Genomic DNA, 23,316 nt, shown 5'->3' with positions numbered 1-23,316 from the left:
GATGCCAAAGAAAATTTACAAAAATGGACAACAGCTCCATTTTCGGCCATCTTCACCACTTGGAGAAATGTTCCCACTTACCCTAATGGAAATGCTCACATCAAGCATGTTGCAATGAATTTTTGAAGTGATCAACAATAACAGTAGAGCTACTGTCATGGTCTTGGGTCACTTGACCCAGCGTTTTGAGTTTTCTTGTGTTCTTGTCATTTTGTATTATGATTTATGTTTAACCCTTTAAAGCTGGTCGGAGCGGGCATGCTCCGTTTTGCATAACTATTTTTAAATCCCGGTAGCACTGCAACCACGCAAGCTAGCACAATATTTTTTTTGCATATGAAACCGGAGGAGTTGTACTTACGTCTTATGCCATCAGCTTGTCCTAGGTCACAGTTTCCTTCCACATATAGCTTTGCAAAAGCTGCATAAAAAGTGCTTGCAGCAACAAAAACATAATATTCCAGAAACACGTTTTGCCGATCCGGTCAGCTGTTTTTAACACTTCCTACGTCCATCAGCGCGAACTATCGCATGTCCGCCATGACCTGCCCGAAACCGGAAGTGGCGCCATTTTGCGGAAATGTAGTTTTTTTTTTTACCATCAGGACCTTATGAGCCTATACTGGAGTTTTTAAAAGTTATGTTTGACTTTATGACTTTCTGTGTTGTTTCTGGGATGCTTAGGCTTAGGACTCATTGCACTCCTGGAAATAGTTTATTTTGATGCATATGCTGTTTTTTTTTGCAAATTTGCATTGTAAGATTTATTTTTGTTTTTCCTGAAGTATATAAAATTGGTGTATTTCAAAAATAAAACTATGAAGACACTCAAAAATAAATTTCCTGTGGTGGGAAACTATTTTGGGCAAATTTTTTGTATTTACAGTTTTGAGGGATAAGCCTCTTAAATTTCTCTAACTAGAAATATATGTTAAAAAAACAAAAACGATTTTCAATTTTTTTGTAGTTTATTGCACTTTTTTGCAATTTATGTAATTACTATGCACTTAATGCATATTATTAAAATCTGGGCTATAATGGTTGTATTGATGTATATCAACTTGAAATGCTCCCAAAAATGGCACTACAGCATGTAAAAATATAATATAAGCTCTGGCGGACTTGGTTCTATGGTAGCTCTTAAAGGGTTAAGTCCACTTCGTTAGTCTTGAGTTTATTCTATAGTGCCAAGGTTGTTCTGTTTAGTTTTTGATTATAAGATTGCCTCTTGAGTCTTTTCTCCCTGTGTCTCTTTTTGTGTGTCTATGTTTATATTTGTGTGAGTTCTTGTTTCTTGCTTCCCTCGTCATGTTTCATTCTGTTCCTCCCTGCCTGACATGTTATCCATATTTCCCCAGTCATGTCTCTGTGTCTGTCTGCACCTCTGTGCGTGTGTTCCCGTTACTTTTACTGTGGTAGTCTCCTGTCTATGTGCGCCATGTTTTGGTTTGCTTCTGTTACTCTGAAGGTACCTTGTCTCATGTGTTATGTTTAGCTCCAGCTGTGTTCCCCATATGTTTTATGTTCCCTCGTCATTCCTTGTCATAAAGCTGTATTTTGAGTTAAATTCCCATCTGCCTTTGGGTTCTTTTCTGCCTTCTGCGCACAGCCGAATCGTGAAAGCGACTCACTGCTGGCTTCATGTTTGGAACTTTGATTTCTGTTTTGGGGGGTGGGGAGTTACAGGTTTTTTGGAGGTGTGGTCCTGAACTTTTGATCACCTGTAAAACAGCCTGCTTCAGTTTAAGCATGGTTTTCAACAAACTGCAAGCTCAATAAATTGTTTTGTCTCTCTCCCATTTCTTCATGCTGCATGTTGAAGCTCTATTTGGAACCTTGTGAAGATACAACCACGCAAAATATGATTTTTTTTTTTTGTTGCCATTTTTCAAGTGGTCCTAAACTTTTGATCGGGATTGTAGTAAAAACTACATATGCATAGATACATCGTGATAAAAGTCATTAGCAACAGATGCTTCCTTTTGGTATAAAGTTCTGAACATTTAATAAAAGACATCAACTGGATCTGAATCTGTGATTTGTCGACCAGAGGTGATATACATTAAAGATGATGAGTAGTGTATGTGAGTGATAAAACGTGGCCAGATTCAGAAGATTTTAGGAATACTAGGAGCCAAGATTATGGCTGATTTGTGTGACCAAGTTCAATTTGTACTTGTCCACTTTAGGCACACAGTTTAAAACATTAGGTTCTATCTTCAGTGTCTATAGAAAATCTGCAATATCTCCAGGGAGGTTGTATATTCAATCAGGATACCGAACAGGTACCCCACATTGTTTCCTCAAACCTAACAGATACATTTTATATGACAGCAAAACCACACATTGAACAAATAAAGTAACTTAAAAAAACCCCTCTTTCAATAAGGTTGAAGAAGTCACTACTGATAAAGAGTTATTCCACAGCAGAGCTTCCAGTGCTGGAGGGCGACTAGTAGTGAGACTGGAAAAGGTCAGCCACTGTGATATATATATATACAATGGGATCAGGCCCTGATTGCATGCCTGTACCCTGTGATTGTATCAAACTCATGGACCTGTGCAGCTCTCTGTATCCAGTCAGCTACGTAGAAATGATAAAGTCCTCGTGTGTCCTGGCTCCTGTCGCAACCAATAAATCTTCCCCGGTGAGAGTCATGGGCTGGGATGTACTAATTGCTTTATTGATTTGAAGTTTTGCTCCAAGACAGCACCTGATAAACACATCAGGGAGACAAGGAAGAAAGCATATGGGCCTGTAGAGCTTGAGTGTTCACATTTATCGCTTCTAAAGACTTTTTTTTAAATCTAAACACACATTGCAGGCTATAAACTTTCAAAAACAGAGAACATGCTGTCAGCACATCTGCTGATGTGCTTCCCAAGGTGGTGGGAGAGAACAGGAGACAAAACAATACACGGGGATGTCTGTCCCACACACCTCATTCTGCTCTCTTGTAACAACAGAGCAAAGATCCAGCTTTGCGATTTCATTAAAAACTCAGTAGGGCATAATTTGTCTGCCTTTGTTTACTTATGCATCGCTGACTGTGTTAAAGGGCAGCTAGAACAGCTGAGGCACAGTGGCCTACCACTAACTTTATTCTAATATCCAGTAGTCTTTATTTTTAACATGTGCCACAGGAGATTAGTTCTTAGACATCAATCACATTTGGGGAGCACCAGCAAAGAGTAGGAATGAATATTAATTAATATAGGACACAAAGAACAACTTCATTAGTAAATCTTATTTACACCATGCCAACACAACATCTACTTTGCATGTTTATCATATTTTCTCACATCAATCAGCCAGGTTATTAAATCTGATTGGTTTAGCACCTGACATGCAAAATGCTTCACACACTGCCAAAGTAAGCAACATGTGGTAAAAAGAAAGAAAGCAAAAACCCCCCTAAACGCATTCAATAACATATGTTTTTTCTAGAGCTAGCTGGCTTTTATTGGGAACTATTTGACTATACTTTGACAATCTCCCCTGTCCCAGACTTGGCTTTACCTGACACCATTTGCACTTGAGTGCATTTATTATTTAAAACAGTTCCACAAAAAGACTTTTTGACAGCTGTAATCGTCTTTGAGTTTGCATATTTCTCTGGCTGTTACAGCAGCCAATCTACGATTCTCACATGTTTCATTGGTCTGAGTATCCCTTCTCTTTTTTTTCTGTTGGTGTTTACTGCAAACAATTTTTAGGTGCATTACTGGGCCCGTTCTTGCAGTAGTAGGGCTTTACATACTACAAAGTGCCAGTAAAAATGACAGAAAAAATATATTTTATACATAAAACTGTTGGATGAACTATTTGAACAGTAGAAGCCAATTCCTATTCATACCCATAACTCAAAAAATCTCTGTGTTACAGCAGGCAAACACAGCAAACAGAACCTATAAAACAAAGAGGCTCAGTTTGGATAAAAAAAGAAAACATGAGCTAAAGAAGAACATGAAAATTAACAATAAAACCTAATCACAATAAAAGTAAATATATAAATAAGCAAATGGTACAGCACACATATCAAATTAATCTAAAGTGTCTCTGTATGAAGATGTTGTGGGCACAGCAAGGCTAAAATAAACAGTGTTCAGTCACTTCAAATAAGATTTTGAAATAGCCTATAAGTGCTATAAAAACATGCAAATAAAAATTACAAGCAATTAAAAAACAACTTCAACACCTCCAGCTGCAAATATTACTCTGGTTAAACATGAATAAATAAATAAATTGTCATTCAGAGACTAAACCTATATTTGGATGCATCTGTGGAGGCACTGGTCTTTGCTCTGAGCCTCTGGGTGGGGCTTTCCTGTGGCAGTGGACTGACATTTGAGGGCCAGCGTTGCTAGGAGACTGACTGCAACCCTGCAGCCTATGACACAAGTTATGTTTCCACCCCTTTTTCACCAAGCTCTATTAGTCATTTATAGTTATAGTCTCAGGCCAGCTGCAGAGTACATGATATCATGATAATGGATCTTTTTTGTCTGTATGTATGGTTGCCTGAGATACAGAGGTTAGCTCTGTCGTCTCACAGCAAGAAGGGCCCTGGGTTTAAATCCTCCAGCTGGCTGGGGCCATTTTGCATGTTTGCCTGGATAAGTTTACCCCGTGTACTCCAGCAGTCCAAATATATTCCTGTTAAGCTAACTGATGGAAAAGTGAGAGTGTATGGTTATCTGTCTTCTGTGCTAGCCCTTTGAGAGATTGGTCACCAGACAACCAGTACTTTTCTCATGTGTGTAAATTTTCTTAGTTATATTTTTTCTTCTCTTATTATTCTTTTCTTAACCCAAAACAGCTGCTATCGCTGAGTTGGAGGTAATTTATTAGTTGATGCTTCCCAAGTCCTCAGTGACTACAAAAGCATCTGAATATTGTTCATAGTAGGACTCCTGAAAGCAAGTTGCACCATCTTCAGTCATCTTATCTGAGCAGATGTTAAAGCATAACCTAGCTCATCTTAAATTGACATCTGACATAAAAACAGCACACACAGAATCACCAACTTAAAAACTTAACTAATTTTACTGACTTTGCCATGAGTTATATGTTAAAAAGCTTTTCACCTCCACCTAGAAGTTACACCACAATCTCTGCTGTTGATATCAGGGTATCAGGGTTCTTTGATTTCCATATTTCTGTTGTTGTTCTTTAAGATAGTCTAATTTGTTACTACTAAACTAGTTAGGTCTTTTGTAAAAGCTTGGCTCTGTAGTGTAGTGGTTTACACATTCATCTAATAGGTGGAAGCTTTTTAGTTTAATCATGGGAAGAGAGAAAAATCCCTTAGGCATTGCATCAGGCATAGAAATCTAGGAAGATCAAATATGCAGCATTACCTGCTATGACGATCCTTTGGGAATAACAGAGCAACACAAAGTAGGTTTAATTTCTTCTGTGAAAGCTCAAGCAGAGGTTTTTGAAGCTTCAGATCTGAACTGGTAAGCAACTGATCTGAGAGGAATCCCAGCATAGCCAAACCTTTGTGTAGATATATAGACCAGGGACTGTAGAACAGATGGATAAAGCCACCATCCTCCATTGGTTGGTGAAGCTAGATTTATAAACCTCCATATAAGCAATTTGTGTCTCACTATTGTGTTTTCATTTTCATTCTCACATATTTGGACGAGATGGTGCATTTCTACATTATCAGCTCATACTAACCAGTTTGGTTAAAGAGCTTCATCCATAGTTAGATAGTTAGTTCTAAAGTAGCATTGAACAAAATTGTGGAGTACTAACTAAAACTAAAACACAGGCTAACCTTTCATTTAAAATGGACATATTTAAAATGCTACTGATGGCACTAACATCATAAATTTTGGTGGGTTAAAAAATTTTTTTTTTTAGTTTGAATAACGCGATATCAATTTATTAAATCCTGAACTGATTTTTAAATATAAATGTATTTTGCCAGAATTCCAGAATCCCAAGTTAAAGCTCACAAAACTATTTAAACAAAAACTAAACCGCGAAAACAGCAAATGCGAGCAAGTAAACGGATTCCCCACGAAGATGTAAACACAAAGCACGGATCGTTCACCGACAGCACGTACACGCCGTTGGGCCTGAAAGCTGACATTTCACAGATTCTGAAGCTGCAGGTTTTGTCACTCTCCGACCAAAATTTACTGAACCAGCAGCAAAAGAAGATCAAAACTACGCTTCACATTTGATAAACATCGTCAATAATTCCCTCTTAGTTTTGCTGTTTCGTTTCCACCACGATAAAATCACACTTCCTGCACAGCTCTCTCTCAGTATGCTTCAAGAAAAGTTTCCCATCTCAAATCTCTGTTTTCTGCATTATTCGCTTGCTTATTACTCACCAGGCTACTGTTATGTACAGCGCTGTTCGCCGCTGGTTTTTGTTTTTTCCAAAAACGACCTCCATCAAGAAAGCCTAATTTCTGCTGTTTAATACTGAAGAAATTTAAACTTCTATAAATTGTTGCTTAGCCGTGTCTCTAATAAAACCTCTGTAACTTTGCTCTGCTTCAATTCAGCAGCATCAGTTGCTGATTCCATTTTTGATCTACTGCAGAATATTTTTAAGGGGGTTATCTGCTATAAAAAGCCAGGCCAGGGAAATCTCCTTCATGTTTTCCTGTGTTTCATCCTCAGTTACTTTGAAGCAAAGACATCTGCTGTGATGCTTACACTTTTGATAAAGTCTCAGAAGTGTGAGCTTTGTTTTTATGCATAGATATAAAAATAGGGATATGTACTTTTAAATGTTTAGAATTATAATATTTCTGACTGTCTGAGTCAAAATGGAATCGAATGGAATTAAATTTGGGACCTTGTGAATCTGAATCAAATTGATTATAGAAATCGGTGACGATACCCAGCCCTAATCAGAAAACAAAAGTCCACTTCAAGTTAACTGATGTAAGGTTGTAAAGTTAACTAAGCAAAGCAGACATCAACAGCTACTTATAAGCATATGTAATAACGAAAAAGGCCACATCTCTATCTTTAAACCTTCAATAAAGTTTTAAAATTCAGATTCAGATGTTATTACAGGATCTCCTGTCTCATAGGTGGCTGCTTAAGCATAATGGTAGGATGGGGATAGTGTTTTTTCCCCTTCAGCCTGTGCTTTTGCAAACTGACACAACTCACAGTTATTTACCTTTTACCCAACACTTACCCAAAATAAGTCATCAACGCAACAAGTCATAACAATAAGGCCAACCTGGATTCTGTAGATAAGAGACACTTGAGCACCAAGCCAGACTAGAAAAAACAAACACCTTATAACAGTGAATCAGAGACACCAATGTTATTTGTTCTAAAAAATCACACTGAAACTACCAGACTTCACACAAAGAAATGAAGCACAATAATGCCACACTGATTTTAGTCAAATGGTACTGGGTAGCATTTTTAATTGCAAAGACACGGCTTAGAGTTAGGCAGCAGACTATAATTTTAACAACAGATACAGCCTGGTGAGTACAGTTACACTATATGTGCAACCATAAGTACAATAGTTCAGGAAACGTGGTAAAATTTCTCCACTGACTAAAAGTTTATTGCATGGATATAAAGTGTATGAAAGTGCAATAAAACTTGTGGAACACAAAAGGAAGGAGATGAAATTCTACCAGAGAGTCTTTAGAGGCTGAGACAGAGGATTGACAGCCCAAATACAGTTAGGAGTTTTATTCGAAATTTTTTAAAAGTCAGTATTTAAGATGGAGAGGAAGGGCCCCTAAATAAATCTCCACCTCAGGCTCTGAAACAATAGGGATTGTTCCAGGTGGCTGTAGTCCTGAATTCCCAGTCTTTTAAGGAGTTATTTTCTTTAGCTATCACTGTGACATTTCAAGTTATCTAGTGCACGCGCGCGCGCGCACACACACACACACACACACACACACACGAAGAAAGGAGCAGCTTCTGTTGGAGCCTCCTGAGATTCATAAAGTTAAGCACTGACCATCTGCTGGAGTAGTTTGTGTTTATGTGTGCGTGTGTGTATGTGTGCGTCTTTGTGAAAAGTTTTATGGCAAGAAAACTTTACCGCAAAGTTTCAAAAGAAGGCTGTACTACCTAAAAATTGGGACTCAATATGTAACGAAGCAAAGCAATTCACTACACCATGCTGAAGGGTCTTTCTCAAAAGGTATTTACGAGTAAAGGTACAAAGAGGCCTTATAATTAGTGCAGTAAGTCCTTAGAAAGTTACCTAACTTGTATTGTTTTTGTAATAAACCACCCCATGATTCAATAATAGCCTACCAATAAGTTTCCTTTATATCGCCCTGTCTTCTTGCTACATCATCCCGCCAGACATGCTTGTTATTTGAGAGAAAGTGTCATAAATGTCACAGAAAGATATTATTAGGGGCCTGACAGATGATTTTATTTTACTACAGAGAACGTTTAACCACGCAGTGAGGTTAACAAGATAAGATGATATTCAGACTCAATGTTCCTGGGTATGAAAAAAAAAAGAAACCCACATGAAAAAGATAAAAGGGTTGCATTGTTTGTACCAGTGAGACATGAAATCCACAGAGCCGTGAGTTTTAAGGCTTAAAGATGACAAAATACCTCGCAGTAATACATAAAGCTTACTTCACAACAGTAAGGTAAACAGTGGGAAAATAGCTGAATGCCAGAGCCGCGTTTGCCTTATTCGTTATGTATAATGAATAAGGCAAATATCATAACCAAAGCTTACAAGGTTTAACTTAAGCTGAGTCAACAGATCAAAAATTTATAGATGATCTGGAAACCATGAACAACTATACAAAAGTCAATCCATCGGGTGCACAAAGAGATATTTCAGAGGATTATTGAAAATCTTGACATAAAGGCAGCATGATTCATTCTCTGGAAAGGATTCACAACCACTTACCCAACTAGCAAGAGGGAGCGTACATCCTTAACATGTTGCCAATCTATCACAGGGTTAACACAGAGGCAGACAGACGGTGCAAACTCAAAATCAAACCTACAGTCAATTTAAATGTTCAATTTAAAAATGCCAAAATGGTAATCTCAATATAAATATTCCTGGACAGGTTAAGGGAAAACATACAAACTCTACACAGAACTCTGAGTGGCAGAACCATTTAATGACACTTAAAAAAGTTTAGTTGTTAGGGATATTTCAGTCCTGACAAAGGTTGATCAAAACGTCCTTTTACATCACAGTGAAGAGTTCCATGTGAAATGCGGGGGACCATGAGTCAGCTGGCACAGAGGTAGACTTCTACATTTAAAAATGTCTTCCTTTTTTTTTTTTAAATTTATCTTAGTGCCACAACATGCTTTGTTGGTTATTTGGTCATTTGTTTGCAGAACCCCAAAAAATAACTAGAAGAACACAATAAATCATAAATCAGAAAACTCTTATGAACTAATAACGACACACCGTCTTCATCTTAAAGGGAGTTTTACATGTAGGTCTCATCAAATCTTTACTATATGAAATAAAGGTGTGATGATGGATTGTCTTTATATAGATAAATTAATTAAATAGAATAAACTAATCAGGAATATGTTTACTGAGATAACAGATCAAGTGAGGCTGAAGACTTTATACAATTTGACTTACTTTTTGAAACTGGAGTCACTGTAACCTGCTGACCATTAAAACGAATGGAATTTTAAAACATTTTGCCTGTGACTTCACTTTTCAGCTATAGCCATCTTTTTTATGCATCTGTTTTTATGTGGTGATTCTGGTTTTAGCGAGCGCTGCAGTGCCATTGTCCCCACTAAGCAGGTATGACATGACTCAGCGGGCAAAAAAAAAAGCTCCCTGCGTCCCGCAGACAGCCTCAAAACAGAACAGAGAGCGGAGCTCGCTTGTTGAATTACAGCTTCCCGTCGCCAGTTCTCTAAATTCATCTGCTGCAGGTACACGAGACACATCGCCCTCAGCTTAATAGAAAATGTGTGAATTATTTCAAACTCATTTCACCTGATTCTTTACTCACCTTGAGTTTTAATCAGATTTGAATGCAAACAGAACGCAGTTAGCCTGAGTGAGATATAGATCTTGTCTGACAGTCTTTAAATTATCACCACAAGGCCACTTACATACCACATATAAAATGTGCCAAAACAGCAGCAGATTGCTGCTTTATGCAGTTCCATTTAAACAAGTTCTCACTGACTCATTTTTTAAACATACAGTATATGCATGATGGCTGAGATTTATGACATTCGCTTTGCACAAGCATGCAGCCTTAGCTTTCCAAGTTTTAATGGGTTTCATATTCCCACCTGCCAAAACTATTTTAGTGTCTGTATTTATATGTAGCTGTGATAGAAAATGAATAAAATTGAAACTACTGCTGCCAGTAGTAACTTAATAAATCCCACCACAAGGAGCAAATTGACATTTGTATAAAGAGAGCGTGACACAACATTACTTTATCGGTCTAAAGACTTACAGGTATTATAATTCTAAATTTCTGACCTTTTATCAGAACATGCTGTGCTGAGATTTTTTATGACGCATAAACTCTTCAGTAGCAGACACTGCTGATCTAAGTGTGTTATATTTAGCCTGAAATTCTGTGTAGTGTTATATTAGAGATGTTCACCCAAAAGAAACAGCGCTGACTTTGTGTTTTGTTACAGAGCTGAGTTCGACTTGTCAAGTAAAATAATGTATTGTACTAATAATGATATATGCTTTCCTTACGTTGGCTTATGTCTTATATATTAGATATAGATAGATATATTATATTAAGCTTATATATTAGATCAGCAAAATAAAGAACTAAAATCTCAAGCTGTGGTAGGATAAAAAATCCAGGGTAAATTCTACCAATGATGCATTTATGCTGTAACGAGACAATCCTAGGACAGCATATTACTAAGATCTGGATTTTGTGTGATGGCACTACCTAACAAACTAGACCAGCAAGTTTGCAGTTGCAGGCAGCATTCCCCGTTGACCCCTAATGCCGTCCACTCGGTTTTAAAAAATAATGAACATAATATCATTATATCAGGACTGTCTCCGTGTTGGGGATGATAAAAAAGTGACTGCTGTTGTGTCACATGCGCAAAAGTGTCCAATTCTCTTGTTTTAAGGACAATTATGGATGGAGCATAAACTCAAGAGACTTTTATAACCAGCTGGAAGCAACAATCTTACTTCAGCTCTTGTTCATGTTTGGCCAAAACTCTGATTATTTTCCTTACAGGTGACTCTTCAGTAGCTTGAGAGGAAAATGAGTTCTGTGTGCAGAAAAATCCATTTGACCATATATAACATTTTATTTTTTCTTTTCATGAAGCACCTTTAGGCCTTTCCTATTTTCTGTTTGATTAGTTTGGGGAATGTGAGATTTCCAGACACACAGAGCAGGTGTCGCACCTCTATTTTCTTCACACATTATTCATGTTTAGAGCATTCATACTTGAGAGACAAATACAACACACATGTTGAAGGTGGCACTTCCCCTTCTTCTGTAATTGTAGTAGAGGTGCATTAGGGTTAAGATGTTCATTATTTAGATTTTATTGCTCGTACCTGGGGAAAAATGCACAAGGTGTCATCACAAAGTTGGCCTGTAAAAGTGGAAAAATTTTATTTAACGACTGAAGTAATAAAAAACAAAAATTAACAACACAGCAGACTGCCCAAGTGCCTGTTTTTGGTACTGGGGTACCTCAAAAATTAGAGGGTCAGTCACATGAATTAGAGTGCTCCGATTAACCCAAATGTTTTCAGTCCAATCCCTAGCCTAACCCAGGAACCCAGCATTAATCAAAGTGGAAGGCACACACACAGGGAATTTCAGTATATAAGGTTGTATTTGAGAGCCACAGCAAATCCAAGCTAACCAAAGGTAACTCCTTTCCAAGGAAGTTCAAACACAAATATTCACAAAAATTACACTTACTCTTAGTACTACTACCAAAACAACTACTACTAATAATAATATTAATTCCAAAAACCCAGAGAAACTGAGACAAGTTAGAATTGTCTGTGAAGGTTCTCAGTCATCCAGGTCATCGTAGTCAAAGGAGCTTGCAAAGAAAAGCGTCTGGACTTCTTTAAGTTACTTGAAGACGTTTCACCTCTCATCCGAGAGGCTTCTTCAGTTCTAAGGTCAAATGGTGGAGAGTCCCAGATATAAACCTGGTGGGAGTTTCCCCCCACAGAGGGACAAAAGGACCCCCTGATGATCCTCTAATCGCCTGAGCCAAGGTGTGGAACTGGGTGTGGGTCCCAATCAGCCAGAGTTTCGGGTGAGTTCAATGTGTTAACAATGTGGTGTATGCTGTACAGTGCAGCGAGGAATGCCCAGACCTCTACATTGGAGAGACCAAACAGCCACTTCACAAGCGCATGGCACAACACAGAAGAGCCACCTCCACAGGACAAGATTCAGCTGTCCATCTGCATCTTAAGGATAAAGGACACTCTTTCGAGGATGCCAATGTTCACATTTTGGACAGAGAGGACAGATGGTTTGAAAGAGGAGTGAAAGAAGCCATCTATGTCCACTGTGAGCGACCATCTTTGAACAGAGGCGGTGGTTTACGACACCAGCTCTCTGCCATCTATAATCCAGTTTTGAGATCCCTTCCCAGACGCCTTAAGGCCCACTCACATCCTGGGCCATCTGACCTCAGGAATTCGCATGATAAGGTGGGGCCAGGTTTCACAATGAACTCACCCGAAACTCTGGCTGATTGGGACCCACACCCAGTTCCACACCTTGGCTCAGGCGATTAGAGGATCATCAGGGGGTCCTTTTGTCCCTCTGTGGGGGGACACTCCCACTAGGTTTATATCTGGGACTCTCCACCATTTGACCTTAGAACTGAAGAAGCCTCTCGGATGAGAGGTGAAACGTCTTCAAGTAACTTAAAGAAGTCCAGACGCTTTTCTTTGCAAGCTCCTTTGACAAGTTAGAATTGTTTTGCAATAAACCTCTACACTACACCGGAAAGAAATTAGATACTTTTTATACTGTTAAACATTTTAAATGTTTAAAGCGTCTCAGCACATGTATGTGTAGTGAGTCTACGTAGCTGGTATTTAAGTAGGCAAATCTTTAAGTCTTTTATTTTACAGTGGCAGCCTGTAAGAGGAAGAGCATCTTGAGGAAATGGGATTATGAGTAAAAATAAATAGTACAAGGGTGAAAGAACGTCACCCACTTGGAGCTTTTAATTAAAAATAAATAACAATAAACCTTTAGTTTGGTTTATTATGTGTCTGTGAAATTTCCTGCCTTAAGGTTGCAAGCAATACTTAAACACAGGGGCATACAGTGACTTTTACAGAAAGGCAAACGCAGATGAAAACACCCAATTATCTGTGAAGGCTTTCATGTGATGAAAGAGTTATGAAAAGTTCATGAAAAGTTTCTTCACAATATGCTCCAACTTATTTACATCAAGCACCGACAAAGGTGGTTATTAACAGATTACTTAGCAGTTGATATTACACATCATTGTGATTTGCTTGTTTCACATGCATCTGTGCATATATTTAAGTGGAAGTTATACACATTATCCACCATGCACATTAATCAGAAGAGGCCTCAGGTTTGTCTGTTTCCCATCATGAAAGGCTGGAACTGTAAAACCTAAGAAAATAAAGTAAACTTGTAGTCAAGCTAGACTCCAGAGAAAACAGCTATCTGCAGCCACCAGATGACAGTAATTTACAGGATAAATGCAAACAGGGGACATAAGAATCTGTATGTGACAGAATGCTCTGGAAGTAGAGAGATGCCTTTTTCTTTGGCATGTTTAAATTGATGTATATTTTTGGAATTCACCGGACAAGCATTGCTTGTTTTGCTTGCCCTAATGGAACGCTCATGCCTAAACATCAAACATGTACTTCATTTGTCTCAATGAGAGGACACACATATGGAAAGTGTTTTTGCTCAATTAGCAGGCGTCTCTTCCCTGCTCTAGTTGTAATCATCACAATGAGAAATGATAATGGAACTTGACAGATTGTTGGATGCCGTGTTTGAATCTGATTCAGACTAACTCACCATGCATATACAACGAGCTGTACGCCTGCCATCAAAGACAGAGCAGCCAATCACATGCCAGAATTGTGTTGACTCATCTGTATTGATACTGTGTGAGAATGTCATGCCTGTTTCACTTGAAAAGGACAGGCTCCTATCTGCTTTTAGCACATTGCTATGACTCTTGTGCTATATGTTACAACGGAAGAGATAAGAACGACTCCCACAATAGTTCAGAGCTTCTGTAGCTGACAAGTCCTTGTAACTTGGTCTGGCTATCTAAAATTAAGGGGTAAAATTCCACACTGGCTTGTCATCATCGTTTATCTGCAACAGAAGGGCATCACTCTGAGCAAGGTCCTGGAGCTATGTGTAGCTACAGACATCAGTGACTTAGTAAAAGCACAGCTGTGAGTCAGAGGTGTGATGTCAGCATAAAGTGCCATATGGAGCGAGGGAGAAGAGCATGTCCCGGAGCCGCTGAAGTAAACGAGGAAAAATAAGCTCATTAATGGGGTAAATAAAGTCTCCAATGACAGCAGCTAATGGGTTAATGTAATTTTATTATGCTAATAAATCTCAAAGGGATCCTATGCTGTACATATATACCGCTGATAATGACTCACCGGAATGGATTTGAGAATTAGACCAAAAGAATGAGATGCCGATATTACTTTGCATTCTAAGTGCCTCACTGACTTGGATTCATCTGTATGGATTTCCTGTGTAGTTTTCCTCCAGACAACAAATTACTGTAACGTGGCGAGATTTCATTAGTTTCATTATAAATGGTGATAGTGAACAAAAATCAATGATGTAAGCCTCGGTCAGCTTATTTATGACACAAAGTGGGATCAAGTTACATTTCAGGGAAGTATACTGTGATATGAATAAACAGTAGTCTGTGCTCACATGTGAATACCAAGTTTTATTTCATGAGATTAGCGTAGGCTATGTCCTTTCAAACATCAGTCGGACTATCTTCACTTTACCAAAAAATTGAACAGCATTAAAAAATGTTTCTTAGTCATCAAACATTCATAATATTTTGTACTTATTCGCACATATAAAATGTCGAGAATAAGAAAATGGAGACATATTTAACTGTGCAGTCATCCCGTGTGCATGCATATGTCGCTGAATATACTGCTCCCAGTATGAATGGCAAATGCAGGCACACAACTTTAATTAACATGAATTAACATAATGGAATTGCCTCAGAAACTCCGTAATCCTCTGGACCAAAGTGACGGCTAAACAGAGAAGCACTGAGACAAGACTCAAAGCTGTTGGGAGAAAGAGAGAGAGAGGAAAAAGTGGTATTATTATGGCCTCTCAAAAAAAAAAAAGAAAAAAAAAGGAAAGAGCTGTATGGAAGGAGATCATGAAGCAGTTTAGTGCCAGCACATCCTCCCAGAGAAGCTAGGAAGAAAGGTAAAAGAAAGTGGTTTGATTTAGAAGTGCTCAGTAAATGGTGCATTGCAGCCGAAAGGAAAGAGAAAGGATGTGAGGGTCTGAGGAGAAGACCGTGGGCGTGCTCTCCCAAACTGCTGCCTCATTGGGGACGTGTCAGTTCCTGGCAGTGATCCAGTTGAGGACCGTGGCATTACGTTTAGTGCTGAAGCTATACAGCTGCTGAGCTGACTGCTGCAGAGGGACGGGCCTTTACTAGATTGTGGGTTCACTCCTCTATTCTCATTTTCTTCTTGCTACATCTGAGACTCTTAAGCTTTTATGGCCTAATTGGAGCCAGACATCATCATCAGCCTATTAACTTAAATGTATTGTAGTTAGTTTTGTATCACACTTAAACACATAAGGACCTACATTAGGTGAGGTATAAATATTTAAAACTATCAGGTGGCACTCATGATTGTGTGATTTGGATGAACAGTATGTCTGTGGAGTGACGGAGAGTTGTTTATACAGAGGAATATGGTTTCCCAATATAGAGCCTCTGTTTCTTTGACCTGCTGGTTGGGGGCTGCTCAAAGCACACATGAAGTTTATTCAAGGATTTGCCATGTCAAATACTGCCCTTCTGTCAAATGCAGAGTTATGACTTTCAGTTTGCTGATCTTTAAAACAGAACCATTATTTCCAGGCATGGCCAGTGCATGAAATTAACCAGAGTACGATGTTAGAGGCATGATGGGAACTGGGAATCTGGGAACTTGCACTTGGGACACCTTGCATGGATGTGTAAGGTGTAGATGGCTTTGAAGCAGCTGTGTCTGTGCTCTAGGATGTCTGTGCTCTGGTTTATTTGGTCAAATATTGAATTTTGAGGCAGAAAAAACAAAAGATTTTCTTAACTTGTACTTACTGATGTCCTCTCTAAAATAGGGGTTATATATAGGGGTTGATCAAAGGCAGAAGAAAACAAAGATTATTCCTTAAACCAGATTTTACAGCAAAATTTGGCAAATCATAAGTGAATGTTCTTAATAACTCTAAAGTAGTCCAGACCGAGATCACTGTAGGAAGAAAAAGAATATTGTGGGAAAGAAGCCAATATTCAGAGAATAAAGTTAGAATTTGACTGTTAGACTATTTGCATGGAGACAAACTCAGTCAGTCCTCCAGCCTAAACTGAGATGTTGCTACACAAACAAGCTTGATTAAATGAACAGTGCAATTCTTTGTTATGCAGTCATGGCTGGAACATCAAAGTTTTGCTGTGTAGGTGGACACGCTGATGATCATGTTACAAACAAAAGAACATCAAAACAAACTGTGCAGAAAATATGTTTGAAGTCCACAATGGCAGTCTGAGGTTCGTGGATTGAACAGCTCTCACATTCACCTGGGTCTTGTTTATCCCCGCCTGATGAGAAGTGAAGCGGTGTCACTCTCACTTCCGCGCACAAACTGTCTGAAGTACTTGAGTATAATTGCCAATAAACAGCAGCTTGTGAAATGGACTGAATTCATTTTTCTTGCCTCTTCAACCATTGTCCTCTGGCCTCTCCTTATTTCTCCATCTGAAGAACTCATCCACTCTCGCTTCAGGAGCTTTTCTGCTTTATCTCATGGATTACATGCTGCTGCATAACCTCAAAACCATGTCCTTCATCAGATCTCTGTCTTACAGTTTTAAAGTTTGACAGTGTGCACTTTGGTTCCTGCAAAAATTCCAAAGTAGGGTAAAATTGCCTTCAGTCAAAATGACTCTTTTCAAATGTGTGAGTAAGATCATTATGAATGCACTTTCAACATAAAAATACACTAAATAAATGAATAAAAATGTCCCTGCCAGAAAAAAAAGGAAGAACTCTGTGACATGAGAATAGATTTTGACATTTTTGGGAGCGGCAGCAATTCTGTAAGAATCTCTTAACCACAGTGCCGGATTTGTCTTCTGTGTGTTTGCGTGTGTGGCACTTATTATTTCTGGAAGTTGTTGATAATTACCATCAGCGCTCCAGGGAGGGTGATTATTTCATCACAATTTTATTGTAATAAAAACAGCATTTTTGAAAAAAAAAAAAAGTGTTCACTGTAATTTGCTATTGTTATGCAAAATCTTCTCCCAAATGCGTCTGTGTGCATTTTGCTTACTGCAAATACTTAGCCCTGTGGAAAACACACAGATGGGAGATTTTTTTTTGTGTGTTTGTGTGTAATTTTTCTTACATAAATTAGGCTCTCAAGCAAATAAACCTGCCATGGGAAGAAAAAGATGCTACTTACTTATTAAATACAGAATCTCTCAGTATTTTTCCTATAAAGTGGAACAATGCAATGTGTTCAGTTTTTAAAATGCAAGTACAGTTATCATAGATGTGGCAATGCTAGTGGAAAGCAACATCTGGAAGAAGGAGCATAACACCAGGGGCTGAAGCACCACCTAAAAAAACAAGAAAATACACAAACAAATCTGTAAAAAATGTGTTTAAAAAATTAAAAATAACCAACTTCACTCAACTGAATTCAGATTTGTTTTATACCCAAATCTGACCCAGAACACAAACCTTTTTTTCTGTTTAGGGAATGCAAGTAAAAAACTGAAATTTGGCACATGTATTGGAAAATATTGAACTATAATAGCTATACATTTGGTTTATTATTTTATGGCTTATATGGTGTAAAATGGGGTCTAGGGTTATGGTCATCTTTTTACCCCTTCTTAAACTGTGTGAAAAACTACTGTGGTAACAATGATGTATCATTTCATGCCATCAGGCTGATTGTGAAAGCCAATTAGTACTCTGACATGCTCAGAGTACCACCAATCACTGGGAAAAATGTAGATGATGTTTAGCTAGTTAGCTAGCTTACATAAATTATTGTTTGTTTTCTAGTGTGACTAAAGGTAAACACAGTAATTAGCCACCCTGCCATTTTGCTAACTGCAATAGGGATACTGACTGAGCTAATCACCCTGCATATTCATCTGCACATGCACATTTGTTTGCATGTTTAAGAATGTGCAGGGTTGTTTACCGTGGAGGTGGAAAATGCAAAGTTAGGAGCCATATTAACAGGGAAAAGGGGCTGTAATAAACTAGAATTATCCTTTAAGTCGGGTCTTTCCGTTGAATGATTTTCAACTACCAGCAGCCCTGATGTTGCACAGTGAGACTGATCATGCCGAGTACCAGCGGATTACATGCATGCATCATTTCCTTCTAATCCCCTGTGCATATTGAGAACTGTAGCGACTGCTACAGAGGAATAATTACAGAATCCAAAAACTCTGAACTGCTTTTGCTGAAAAATGTAGATGTAAGTTATATCAGAAACAGTGTCTCCTTTAATGATACTCATTTCCTCCTCCTCCTCCTTTCATGGTTTCTTTTAATGGCAACATTTTACTGGGGGAGAGCTAGTTAAAATCAGTATTATAGTATAAATAGCTTTCTCTATAAAATCTATATTTTTCGTTATGAATATTTCTATTCATGGCAGCTCAAATTGGAGCTAGCAGTGTCTTTCTTGAAAGCAGCAGCAGCAGTATATTTTTATGTTGGTCTTAACTAACTAGGTGCATTCCCTTAGGTCTTAAAGGAAGACTTTGGTGTGATAAGAAAAAGTGCAGAAGAGACACTTGCTCTGCAGAAGTTGGAGCGATAACTTTTTCCCACAGAGAAATAAAGGATTTCATAAATTAGAGCACAATGAAGCTGCTATGTGCGCATGCACCTCCTTAAAAGACTTGCCTGTGGGATAAACGAGAAGGGAGCAAGTTTTTTTTTTTTTGTTTTCTACATCTCTGACAGCTACAACTGCTCTAACAAGCAGAGTTGTTTACCAGCCCCGAGGAAGGCCTTCTCAAAACATAGGAAGGACAATTTTGGTCCCAAAGCTTGGCCTGTGAGCACATGCTTGACTGTGAGGTGTCTGATGTAGCGTATCAAATACAGGCAAGGCCTTGGGGGACTGGAATCGGCATGCTGCCACTTTAGGCACCTGTCCAAATGCCTGGCACACACTCAGATAGTTTAGAGGTGCTCCTCACTTGAAAGGAGATGATAACTGGTGCCAAGAAGCAACCTGCAACAGAGATGAAAACGCCAACACACTCGGTGAGATTCAGCCTATATGTGACATAAAGCTGGGGAGGGGTGGCGAGTTGGTGAGAAACCCCTAGAAATCACAAGCAGAACAAGTCTCATCACTTAGTGTGACTGTTTGCTTTGGATCCATGTAAGCTTACATGCACCGCTTTCATGTTTCTCCACTCTAATAGATGTTCACTGTCTAAGTCTGGACTGAACAGAGTTCTCCCTTTTGATAATCTGCCAGCTGAAGTGTGTCAAAAACAAACAAAAATAGCTTCTCATACATAATCAACAAATTCTGAAAAGTGAAGCCAATGCAGTGTCAAAACCTGCAGTTCCTGAAAATGACCACTTGAGGTGGGCTTCAAAGGCAAGTCAATTCCATCTTTACAGGATTTGAAAAATATGTTTACAGCCATGTATGGAGGTGGATTTTGACTCCCCCCCCCACCCCGCCGCTATTTTACACACTCCTTGCCAGTTTGTTAGTTTGACCTGTACTTTCAAACTCAAGAAAAATGAATACAACTTTTATTTTCATGAAGTTTATGTCTTATGCTTTGTGTCTCAGGATCACAGCCCAGACTTGCTTGCCAGCAACTTCCAGCTAAAACTAACACCAGCCAGATAAGCCACAACAGTCTCCCACCTGCCAGCTCCATGCACATCTTCTCTGCCTGCCCCATATACCAGCCAATAAAACTCCACTGATCTCTCAACTTAGCCCTTGCCTCCAACTTTTTTTTTTTTTTTGCAGCATTTCAGGCCAAGGTCTACTCCAAAATTCAATAATTTGAAATAAAACCTATCTTGCTTGCTACCTCACTGCCTGTGCTTTGCTTGTGGTTCCCTTAGTCAGTGAGATACAAAGAACTGACCTAAAAAGAAAACTGTTTACATTAATACAACACATTTACTCTTATAAATGTGTTGCATTACATAGTTAGATAATAGTACATGATTATCACTTTTAAAACGTTTTCCCTTAGTTCTAATATCGGTAAGAAGCAGCAATGCAATTACAGTGTCTCTTGTAAATAAAGAATGATGTCTCAGGAAACGGGTAAGAGGGAGTTTTCACAACTGGAATAGGATTGGAGATTCTTCCAGATAGTAAAGGAGAAATGCAAAGTGCCCAAGGTGAGATTAAAAAAGGTTTTGTAATATTTGCAAACTGACTCTGAAACCTTACTTGTTGGTATCATGAGCAGAAGATTTACATGGGCTACTGACAAGCAGGTGAGGGTCCCACGGAGAGAGATTCAGCAGAGAGTGGGCAGACTGGTGTTTTTCAGTTTAGCCATTTTCTTTATTACTGTGACTGAGTGACTGAGGTGGCCAGAGATCTCAGGTAAGGGAAAGCATCTGTGAAACTCCTTAAGGTAACAGGAATATGAGAACACACATGCAACTGGCGAAAAGGAAATCAAAGTTACAGGATGAAAAGCAAGAGAACACGTATGAGACATAGGAGACCCAATTCCAACCATAATGACAGCAATGACCTGATGATGAGTAGAAGCACAAGCCATTGAGGTAATGTAGAACAGGTGCAGGGAAGAAAACCAAGGAAAAAAACACTGGACCAGTGAGAAAAACCCAAAATCCACAACTCTTTCTGAGAGGGATAGAGACAAAAACTACAGAAAGAGAAGAGAGCATCCCAAACCTGCCAGGACCCCAACTTACAAAACCCAGTAGTCAAAGCTTTTTAGACTGTCTATAGTACTTTTTTTTGAACAAATAAATTGTAGTTGGTGGAAACTGGCACCTTCTGTGTAAATGAACATGTGCAACATGTCCTGCTGATTGCAAATATTCTCTGGAAATAATCAGAAGTATATTTGAGGAGTGTGTGATCCTGTCTTATTATATTGAGGTCCCATGTAGAGTATATGCTTATTAACTCTGTGTGCAATCTAGCCCAAAAGAGAAAAAAAGAGGCAAAAATCATATATTCTGATAGCATATGGTTACTGTTATTAGTATGATGACAGACCTCATGGAGATAAAGTAAATAAATAATGTTATTCGCTCTACTTACAACTCACATTTGTAGACCACCTGTGCCACTGGCTTGGCCATCTGTTCCGAAGTAAGACTTAGAATATGATTGACAATTTGTCAGGTTTTAATTTTGGGAAATCATAACAAAAAAGATGTTGACTTTGATTTCAGCCGCTAATGCATAAATATGCATGAATCTGTCAAACTTTGTGTAGCAGCATATCTAAAAAGGAGGAATAATGAATGTTAATACTTTAAACATAAAAGTGGGACTCGTAATATTTAGAATTCAGACATCCCGCGGAAGCTTTGAACCCCAAATCAAAACGCCCATAGAAACTTGTGCTTCCTCTTTATGTGCCGGTAGCACCGTGGGTGGTTTGTGAGAACGTCGCCTTGGTTTCCTTTGCATGCTGCCATCAACTCCCTGGTGTCCAAAAACCGCTCAAGTCCTGCATGTGAGACATTTAAATGGGTAGAATCTGAACTTCAAAATAATGAAAAATACAAAACACAAAAAAAATACCATGTTACATTAAAAGTACATAAAAGTGCATTGTCACATTTCTTTTCATGTTCGAGTAAAGAAAAAAGAAATTCCTGTAAAGTGGTTGTGAAGAGGAGATAAATTCAGCCTGGGTATCTATTGTCTTGTGTAGTCTGGAAGATGAGTGAATGACGGGGTGGGTGCAGTTTTCTCTGTGGTGGGGTCGGGTGGGCTGTCCCGGGCTCTGTGGGGCCGGGCGGCGTTGCTGAACTGTGTCCTGGTCCGGATGGGCCTGGGCCCTCTTGCCCTGGTGGGTTGCAGAGTATGGGGGTGCCTACTGGGGTCAGCGGGGGAGCTGGTCCTTAGGGTAAAGGTGTGTCACCAGGGTGCAGGGGAGGCATCTGTCCCCTTCTGGCTGCCTGTGCCTCAATTTTATCCCACAACTTAGACATTCACATTACTCACACTCTCATAACACATACATATTGGACCTTGGGGGTGGGCACGCTACACGGCATCCAGAAGACCATCAGGGTGTACAACCTCACCCCTGGCGTCGTTGCCCACCTCTCAATTTTAAATACACGTAGACATTGAGGGCTATCAGGAGAGGCTATGTGCTTACCTGCTGCTCTCTGGCAGGTAGCTCCATGCCCTCCTGGGTTTTAAAGGCACCTTAGAACACACATGCATCAACACTACCTATGAGCGGGCGGCGGGAGGTTTGGAGTCTTCACACACCCCCGTTCTCTGTTACCTGTTGGCACGGGGGGGCTGGGAGGAGGAGTTGGCCGTCCGATTGGGGTCTGGAATGTGGGGCCTCCCTGCTGCTGCAGAGTCAGGGCGGTCTGCTTCTCTCCACCCCAGGGAAGAGGGTAACACCACCTGGGTCTGGGTGCAGTTTCCCCCTCCAGGGGCAAGGGTACCTAGACCTGGGGTATAGAGTGCATTTGGGGAGTGTGATTGTGTGTACAGTGTCTCTTTATGTCTGTCTCCACGTTGGGTGAGTGCTGAGTAATTGCATATGAGAGCATGAGGGTGGGAATGGATGTTTGTATCTGTGTGTGCCTGTATGTCTGTGTCTATATGTCAGGTCGGGTATCAGACGCCACCTCTCTAGAGACATCTCAGGCCCTCCGAGGTATGGAGGCCTAACTCCCACCACCACTCCCCATGCCAGTGGCAGATGCCCTCAGACATCAGTGCATTGGTGATTCTTTGTGTCCGGGGTGGGCGTCCAGGTACACACCGGCTCACTCCTGGTGGCTGCTTGTCAGGGCCTGGAGCCTGGGGCACGGTTGCCCCTCTGTTGGTCTT

This window comes from Neolamprologus brichardi, chromosome 19 (genome assembly GCF_056152115.1).
Source record: "Neolamprologus brichardi isolate AB-2024 chromosome 19, ASM5615211v1, whole genome shotgun sequence".
Taxonomy (NCBI): Eukaryota; Metazoa; Chordata; class Actinopteri; order Cichliformes; family Cichlidae; genus Neolamprologus; species Neolamprologus brichardi.
This window is presented reverse-complemented; position numbering follows the sequence as displayed.